Genomic DNA, 6,965 nt, shown 5'->3' with positions numbered 1-6,965 from the left:
AATGTAAAGGACACTGATTTCCCACTTGAAAAGGCATGAAGAGAAGACAGTTACCCAATGAACTCAAACAGGAAAGATAAGAATGAACCCTGGATGCAGCAAAATACCTTTCAGAAGAATTTTCAGATCAAGGAAATGAAAATTTCATCATCTGAAGAACTGCCTAAGCAGTTATACTAACATAAATCTACAACATAGATCCTCCAGTCCAACAGAAGCCAGACCAGATCTGTCAGGAACAGAGGGCACAAGGTTGGTCAATGCTGAATTCTTCCTTCTGCTTTCTTGGTTTCTTTAAGTCACATGACTCTTCAAAGCAGAACTGTAATTCTTAAATATGGTTTTATTATATATCAATAAAAGGACATAGCACATTACAAAATTTGTCTAAAAGGAAGCAGTCAAGTACCAAGTCCAGGTAGACAGTGAAAAGTGGAGATGCACCTTGTAATCTCTGGAGCAAGGAGTAGAAAAGAATGTCAAGACATTGAGCTTTAAATCAATATAGAAATTAGAATAGACTAATAAAAATTTCAGTTATCCCCAAGAGAGCAGAAAAAATTGAATAAACACACATATATATGGCACTAATAGCAATCAAGTGTCAATATGATAAGCCTAAACCAAACTATATCACATTAAATACATGTGGACTTAGTACACCACTGTAAAGACAGAACTGTGCTCTAGGTGAATCTACTGATTCCATATCTGTTCGTGGGATGAGAACACATAGATAATTGATCATGTCAGGGTTGGCTGAAAGCCAGAGGATGCACTCTAGCAGAATTCTTGACTAGAAGGTGACATTAATCAAAGTGGTGTAGTCATTGGTCTGATCATAGATACAGCATCAGCCAGGAAAGCTGTCTCTCCAGGGCTCCAGAACTTCCCCACATGGTCACTTAAGGGTATTCACATTCATCTCCCTCAAGCCTCAGATTCCTACAGAGGACCTCTGCTTCCTGCCCTGAGGAGAAAAGGCAATTCTGAGCTCAGTGAGCACACTCATTTGCACTGATCCGCTTGCCTATCTGCTAATCACCATGGTAGAAATTTTTGTGCAAACCTGCACCTCTGGTTGGTTTGCCTGGCCCCAACAGTTTTCCTTAATGCTACCTGATGGGTGAGAGAGCACCTTGGCCTCCTCAGAGTAGATCAGGTCAACCCATCTCCCATGGGAAGGTGCAGAGGAAGCTGCCCTCCACAGGTCAGAAGGTCAGAGCAGTGATTTGTCCAGCTCCAGATGTCCTACCTGCTCCCAGGATGTCAGGAGCTGGGTTGCAGAGATAAGCAGCATTGCACTGGTCCTGCCTGAGATGTTTCTGTACATTAACAGTGGGGCAGGTGAAGGAGAAAAAGCCAGCGTGTGCCATCAGGAGGACTGCACGATGGTGGTTGATGCAGGCAGCCATCCCTTCCCTGCATGGTCACGTCCTCTGCCCTTGGTACACCTGGCATCAAGGACTATTAGCTGAAAGCCAGTCCTTATCCTCTCATATCAGAAGTGCAAGTGGCCAAGAGATATACAGCAGAGGGCATCACCCCCAAGACCTTGCAAGGTTGCTTGGAACCCCACAGGTGGTCTCTGGTGCCCAGGGAATAGTGAGCTCCAGAAGCAGAATAGCATGCTTGTTGTACAGCACCCCTAGAGAGGGAAGGCGCACACTTCATCAATTTCCACACATCTGTCTTTACACAGTTGGGCTCCTTCACAAAGTTACTCTAAGTACCTTAACATAGGTAGAGCAAAATTAAAATTACTTTACCAATTTTGCATTTTCAGCTTTCCCATATTTTGTGTTATTTTCCATCCATAAGTTCATCATTTTTGCAAAGCCCTCTCTTCACCTGGAGAAGTCAGCAAGTGAGAACCAAGTATGGTTGAGGGGCTGTGGGGAGGCAGAAGAGGGAGAAAAGGTGTAATTTACAAGACTTCAGTACTTTTCCATATTATAAATTTGATGATTTCGATATTTTAACAGCTAACATTTGTCTTTCTCTTTAATGGAACAATATATTTTCCCTGAATTGTTTATTTCCAATAAACTACTTTTAGAGTTGAAGTGGGATTTTGGGGTATAATGTAAAAAGAATACCCTTTTAAACCTTGCATATTATCTTGTAAAGCAGCAACATACCCTCAATGTAATTTTGTAAACATTTCTTGGGTGTATACTTTTGCAACATTTTCTTGAAAATGTTAAGTAGGGCCAATTGGTCACAGCAGGAAGGAGCAGAGTAAAATGGAAGACAGCACAGGTGCTGGAGAAATGTGATTCCTGGGAACAAGAAATGCAGGTAACACAGAAATCAGAAGAAATGCCAGCCAGCACAAAGCACAGATTGGCTTCTCTAGTTTTTGATACAATTCACTTTGCTTCACCTTAAGTAGCTTATACATTTGGGTATAGAAGTTCACTGTTACCCTTTCCATCATTCTTTTAGGTTTTTATGCAAACATGAGGTACATTTTATTTTCACTGTAATTTTCATCATATTGACACTCTTTCGCAAGAAAAGCATAAATAAATCCGCTAGAAAGGTCCATCAATACACTAACCTCTGGTGATCCCATGGATTTTGTTTGTTTGATGCTAGAGTTTTCTTATATTTCAGAGGATCTGTTAAGATGCCTAAAATAGTGGGAGGCGCCTGTGAGCCTCGTGGCCTCTTTGCTATTTGGGACCTTTGGTCCTGGTCATTGCTCTGGGGCCTGCAGAGCCTAGGAGGAACCTCCATTCCAGGTGCTGGGCATTGGGTCCATGGCTCCAGTGATGCCTCCTGTGGCGGCTCCGCTGTCCCTGGCTGTCAAGGCCCCAAACCCAGCAGCAGCCACTACCTCCTATGGGGTCTTTTGCAAGGGGCTCTCTTGCACCCTGCTCACCTTCTTTGAGCTGGCCTGGAAGCTACAGATGAATTTCCCATAGTTCTACATGGCAGGCTCGGTGATCCTGAACATCCGTTTGCACGTACACATTTAGAAAAGTGACTAAGCCGCCGGCCTTGGGTGGCCAGCATGACCACTTACTCCCAGGCTTCCCAGGGACTTGGTTAACATGCAAGCAAGGGGCTTGGACATCTTGGAGGGGGCCTGGACGCACTGGGCGCCTGCCCTCTGTGCTTCTGCAATCCTTAGACCATGGTGGGACCCCTGCTGGGATGAAAAAGAGGCTATAGCGGATTCTGGGAACTGAGACCTTCGGCTAAAACCAAAGAAAATCAGAAACTTTGTATTGTTAAACTCCGATCGAATTCCAGGATATAATACAAGGGCACAGAATGTTATTAAAAAGGAAGACTGAATTATTCAGGAAAAAAAAATTGAGTGTGCAACAAATTCTTGGCCTGAGTGAAAATTAAGAGATCAGTAAATTTAGAGAATACCAGTGTGGATTATTAGCAACATCCTGAAGAAAAAGTCGATAGTATTAAGAATATGAAGTGGAAGTCATATTTTTTTTTCATCCAACGTGAGGGAAAAAGCAAAACTGTTTAGAAAAAACATCCTCCAAACACTAAATGTGAAATGCTGCACGATTTTGAACAAATGGTGGAAGGGTGAGAATATGCATTCTGCTTTGACATCCCTGTGAGCAGCATTGGCATCACGACCTTTGCAAAAATGAAATCCAAACAGCATAAAACTTGGCTAATCACTGAATAACATTTTACCATCATAATACAATTTCTGTGTGTGTTTTTCACCTTTTAAGGAAATACTTAATTACTGTTAGAGAATAGAATGTGAAAGTCATTACTCTTTATGTAAAAATACAAGTGGGAATGTTATAGGAGGGAGGAAAGCATAATTGGAATGGTTATGGTGTTCGAATAAGGGGGAGAGTTAAGAGACACAGTCTGATGTGAAAGGAAAAGAAGATATTTTGTTACTTACAAGGTAGCCATGGTTTGTAAACTAGAAACCTAACTATTAAAGGGGGGAGGTGAGAAGAGCATGAAGTCAACAGGAAATCCTGAAGTTGAAGACTACAGGCAGGACTCCTCTAAAAGAAAAACTGATAAGAGTAACTGGTGTACTTGAATGTAGACTTTCAAACAGTCTGGAGATTAATTATTAGTCTGCAGCCTTTTCAAAATCCAGAAAACAAAACTAATAAATACAAGGAAAAATGAATAGTTACAAAAAATATTGCAACTGCATTTTTTAAAAAGCCGTTGTGTATCAGCAAAATGTTTCTTCATTTATTTTGCTCTTTGACAGTATCTTCCAATAAAACTTTGTTATTTTCTCCAAAAATTTTGAATTTCACTGAATTTATTGCTAGTTATTCATTAGAGTTATTTAAAAGAGTCTTTTATAGAAATTTTTTGAATATTCATGCCATTTCTATTTGAGAACTATTTAGTTCTCTATATGACAGAACTAAAATGTTGAAATGTTGAAATGTTGAAAATGTTGAAATTTACATCTAACTTTGTACATTTTTACTTTTTTATTTTTTGTTTCTTTTGACACAATTTTCATTGTTGCTTTCTTGATCTTCCTTTTTTAGTAATTTGAAGTTATATACTTTATTTCTTTTAGGAATAATTCTAGATAGTTTAAAATGCATATTCAAAACTGTGAAACTGAAAGTCATATTACTTTATCTCTCTTTGAATAATACGTAGAATCTTGGAACTTATTTGCTCTTACTTAATTCAGTTCTATTTTTATTAATTGTTATAAATACCTAATTTAGAAATTTATCACTTTATATCACAATAATACATGACATGTGTCCCTGTTATTCTGTGGCCTTGGACTCCCTCCTGTTTTTCCAGACATGCATCTGGCCTTCATTAAGAATGTCCTGAGTCAATTTCTGTGGTACTATAATCCCCGCAATTCTGGAGGCTGAGACAGGAGGATTGCAAGTTCAAAGCCAGCCTCAGCAAAATTGAGGCACTAAGCAACTCAGTGAGACCCTGTCTCTAAATAAAATACAAAATAGGGCTGAGGATGTGGTTAAGTGGCCAAGTGCCCTTGAGTTCAACCCTCCTCAAAAAAAGAAAAATATCCTGAGCTTTTGTGTGTAGTAAGCCTTCTTATGTTTATATTTTGTTAAGAGTATCTCTATTTTATCCCCTTTATAGAACAGTAGTTTCATTGGTTAGAAAATTTTAGAGGGCTATTTATTTTTTCTCAGTGCTTTAAAGATACCTGATTGGATTCAATGCTGTACCTCTGTTGGTGTGTCCAGAAGCAGATTTCTATTTACTCTTCTACAGTTGTATTGGGCCTCCTGAGTGCCCAGATTTTGCTTTTCAGCAGGTCTGAAATAATTCTATCTATCATTGCTTGGTATAGTCCCACTTCTCCCAGAATACTGTTTCCAAATAAGGATTATCTTTCCCACCACTCCATCAATGACACCTTCACTTCTCTATCTTTCTGCTTTTGTGCTATACATTGATTGATTTCTTTAACTCCATATTCCAATTTACTAATTCTCTTTGCATATGGGTCTAATGTACCATTTAATTTATCCACCAGGTTTTTTATTTCAAGTATTGTATGATTTTTTTAATGTAAATGTTTGCTATTTTGGATGTTGCCATATCCTTGCCACATAATTTGACAATACAATTTGGTATGTTCTAGTCAATTAGCTTTATGTTGTAGAGCAGTTTTAAATTTACTGAAATACAGAAAGAAAGCCCAGAGTTACCCTGGACCTGCTTCCCCTACACCTTACACCTTGTAATTGACCCTTATGACAGGGCAGTAAATTTGCCCAGATCATGAACCAATACTGACACACTGCTATTAACTACTATCCATAATTTTCATAGAGTTCAGTCTTCATGGTGTACAGTCTGTGGGTTTTAGCAAACATAATGGCATGTATCATCACCATAGCATCATACAGAATTAATTCTCTCTCCTGAAGTTTCTCTATGCCTGCTGTCCATCCCTCCCCAGCCTCCTTCACTCTGAGAACCACTGATCTTTTCACTGTCCTCAGTATGGTCTTTTACAGAGTGTTATGTAGTTAGAATCATGCAGTGTGCAGCCTTGTAGGATTGCTTTCTCTCACTGAGTATCTGCCCTTGAGTTTTCTCTCCATGGGGTTCTGAAATTTCTCTGACATCTCATTTATATTCAGTAACAACCTTGAAAGTAGCTTCCTTCGCCAACCCCATGGGCTTCCTCTTCCCTTGGATCTTGACAACCAATGAAGTCTAATTTTCAAGGGCTTGACTTCTCTTGACACCTCATGTAAGTAAAACCTTACAGTGTTTGCTTTAAAGAAGCCAGTCACCAATGTAATCAAGCTGTAAACTGTGAAAGTAGTTTGTTCTGTTCTAAGGGCAAATACTGTTCCATCATACTGACATAGCACAGTTTACCTTTTAAATCCTCCATCCAGGGACACCTGGGTCCTTTCACATCCTGGCTGTGAAAAATAAACTGCTGTGAACACAGGTGCACAAGTGTATCTTCAAAACCAGTACCTTAGTTGGGTTCTAGGATCAGTGTGACTGCACTGCATGGTGATCCTACTCTTAATTTCTGGATGAAACTCCATGCTATGTTCCACTGTGATTGTACATTTGGGCATCCCCATCAACAAGGTCCAAGGCCCAGGCTCCCCTTGTCATACCCATGCATCACTTCCCACATTGTTGCTTGCTTTCCTCCTAAAACTGGGAGGTTACTTCTCTGTGGTTTGGTCTGACCCCTGAGGGTCTACTACTCTACCTTTTGATCTCCTCTGTGTCTTCCATGGGAGGACATATATTCAAGTGCTTTGCTCAGTTTTTAAATGGGGTATTTTGAGTTTTATTTATTATTTTGTTTAGCTGTGGCTGATTTAAAGCAGTCCTTCATCCATTCTGCATATTAACTCATTGGCAGCTATACCATTCGCAAGGGCCCTCTCCCTGTGGACTCCCTACTTAGTCTTTTTGTGTGTGTGTGCTAATGTGCCTTTGCAGGATGTGGTGATTTTCCTGTG

At 39.8% G+C, this 6,965-nt stretch overlaps 1 pseudogene; it reads left to right on the top strand.

Annotated features, from left to right (window-relative positions):
* Nucleotides 1-2,777: 2,777 nt before the first annotated feature.
* On the top strand, nucleotides 2,778-2,984 carry LOC144373419 (small integral membrane protein 10-like protein 1; annotated as a pseudogene).
* The last annotated feature ends 3,981 nt before the right edge of the window (nucleotides 2,985-6,965 follow it).

This window comes from Ictidomys tridecemlineatus, unplaced genomic scaffold, assembly GCF_052094955.1.
Source record: "Ictidomys tridecemlineatus isolate mIctTri1 unplaced genomic scaffold, mIctTri1.hap1 Scaffold_39, whole genome shotgun sequence".
Classification (NCBI taxonomy): domain Eukaryota; kingdom Metazoa; phylum Chordata; class Mammalia; order Rodentia; family Sciuridae; genus Ictidomys; species Ictidomys tridecemlineatus.
This window is presented reverse-complemented; position numbering and strand designations above follow the sequence as displayed.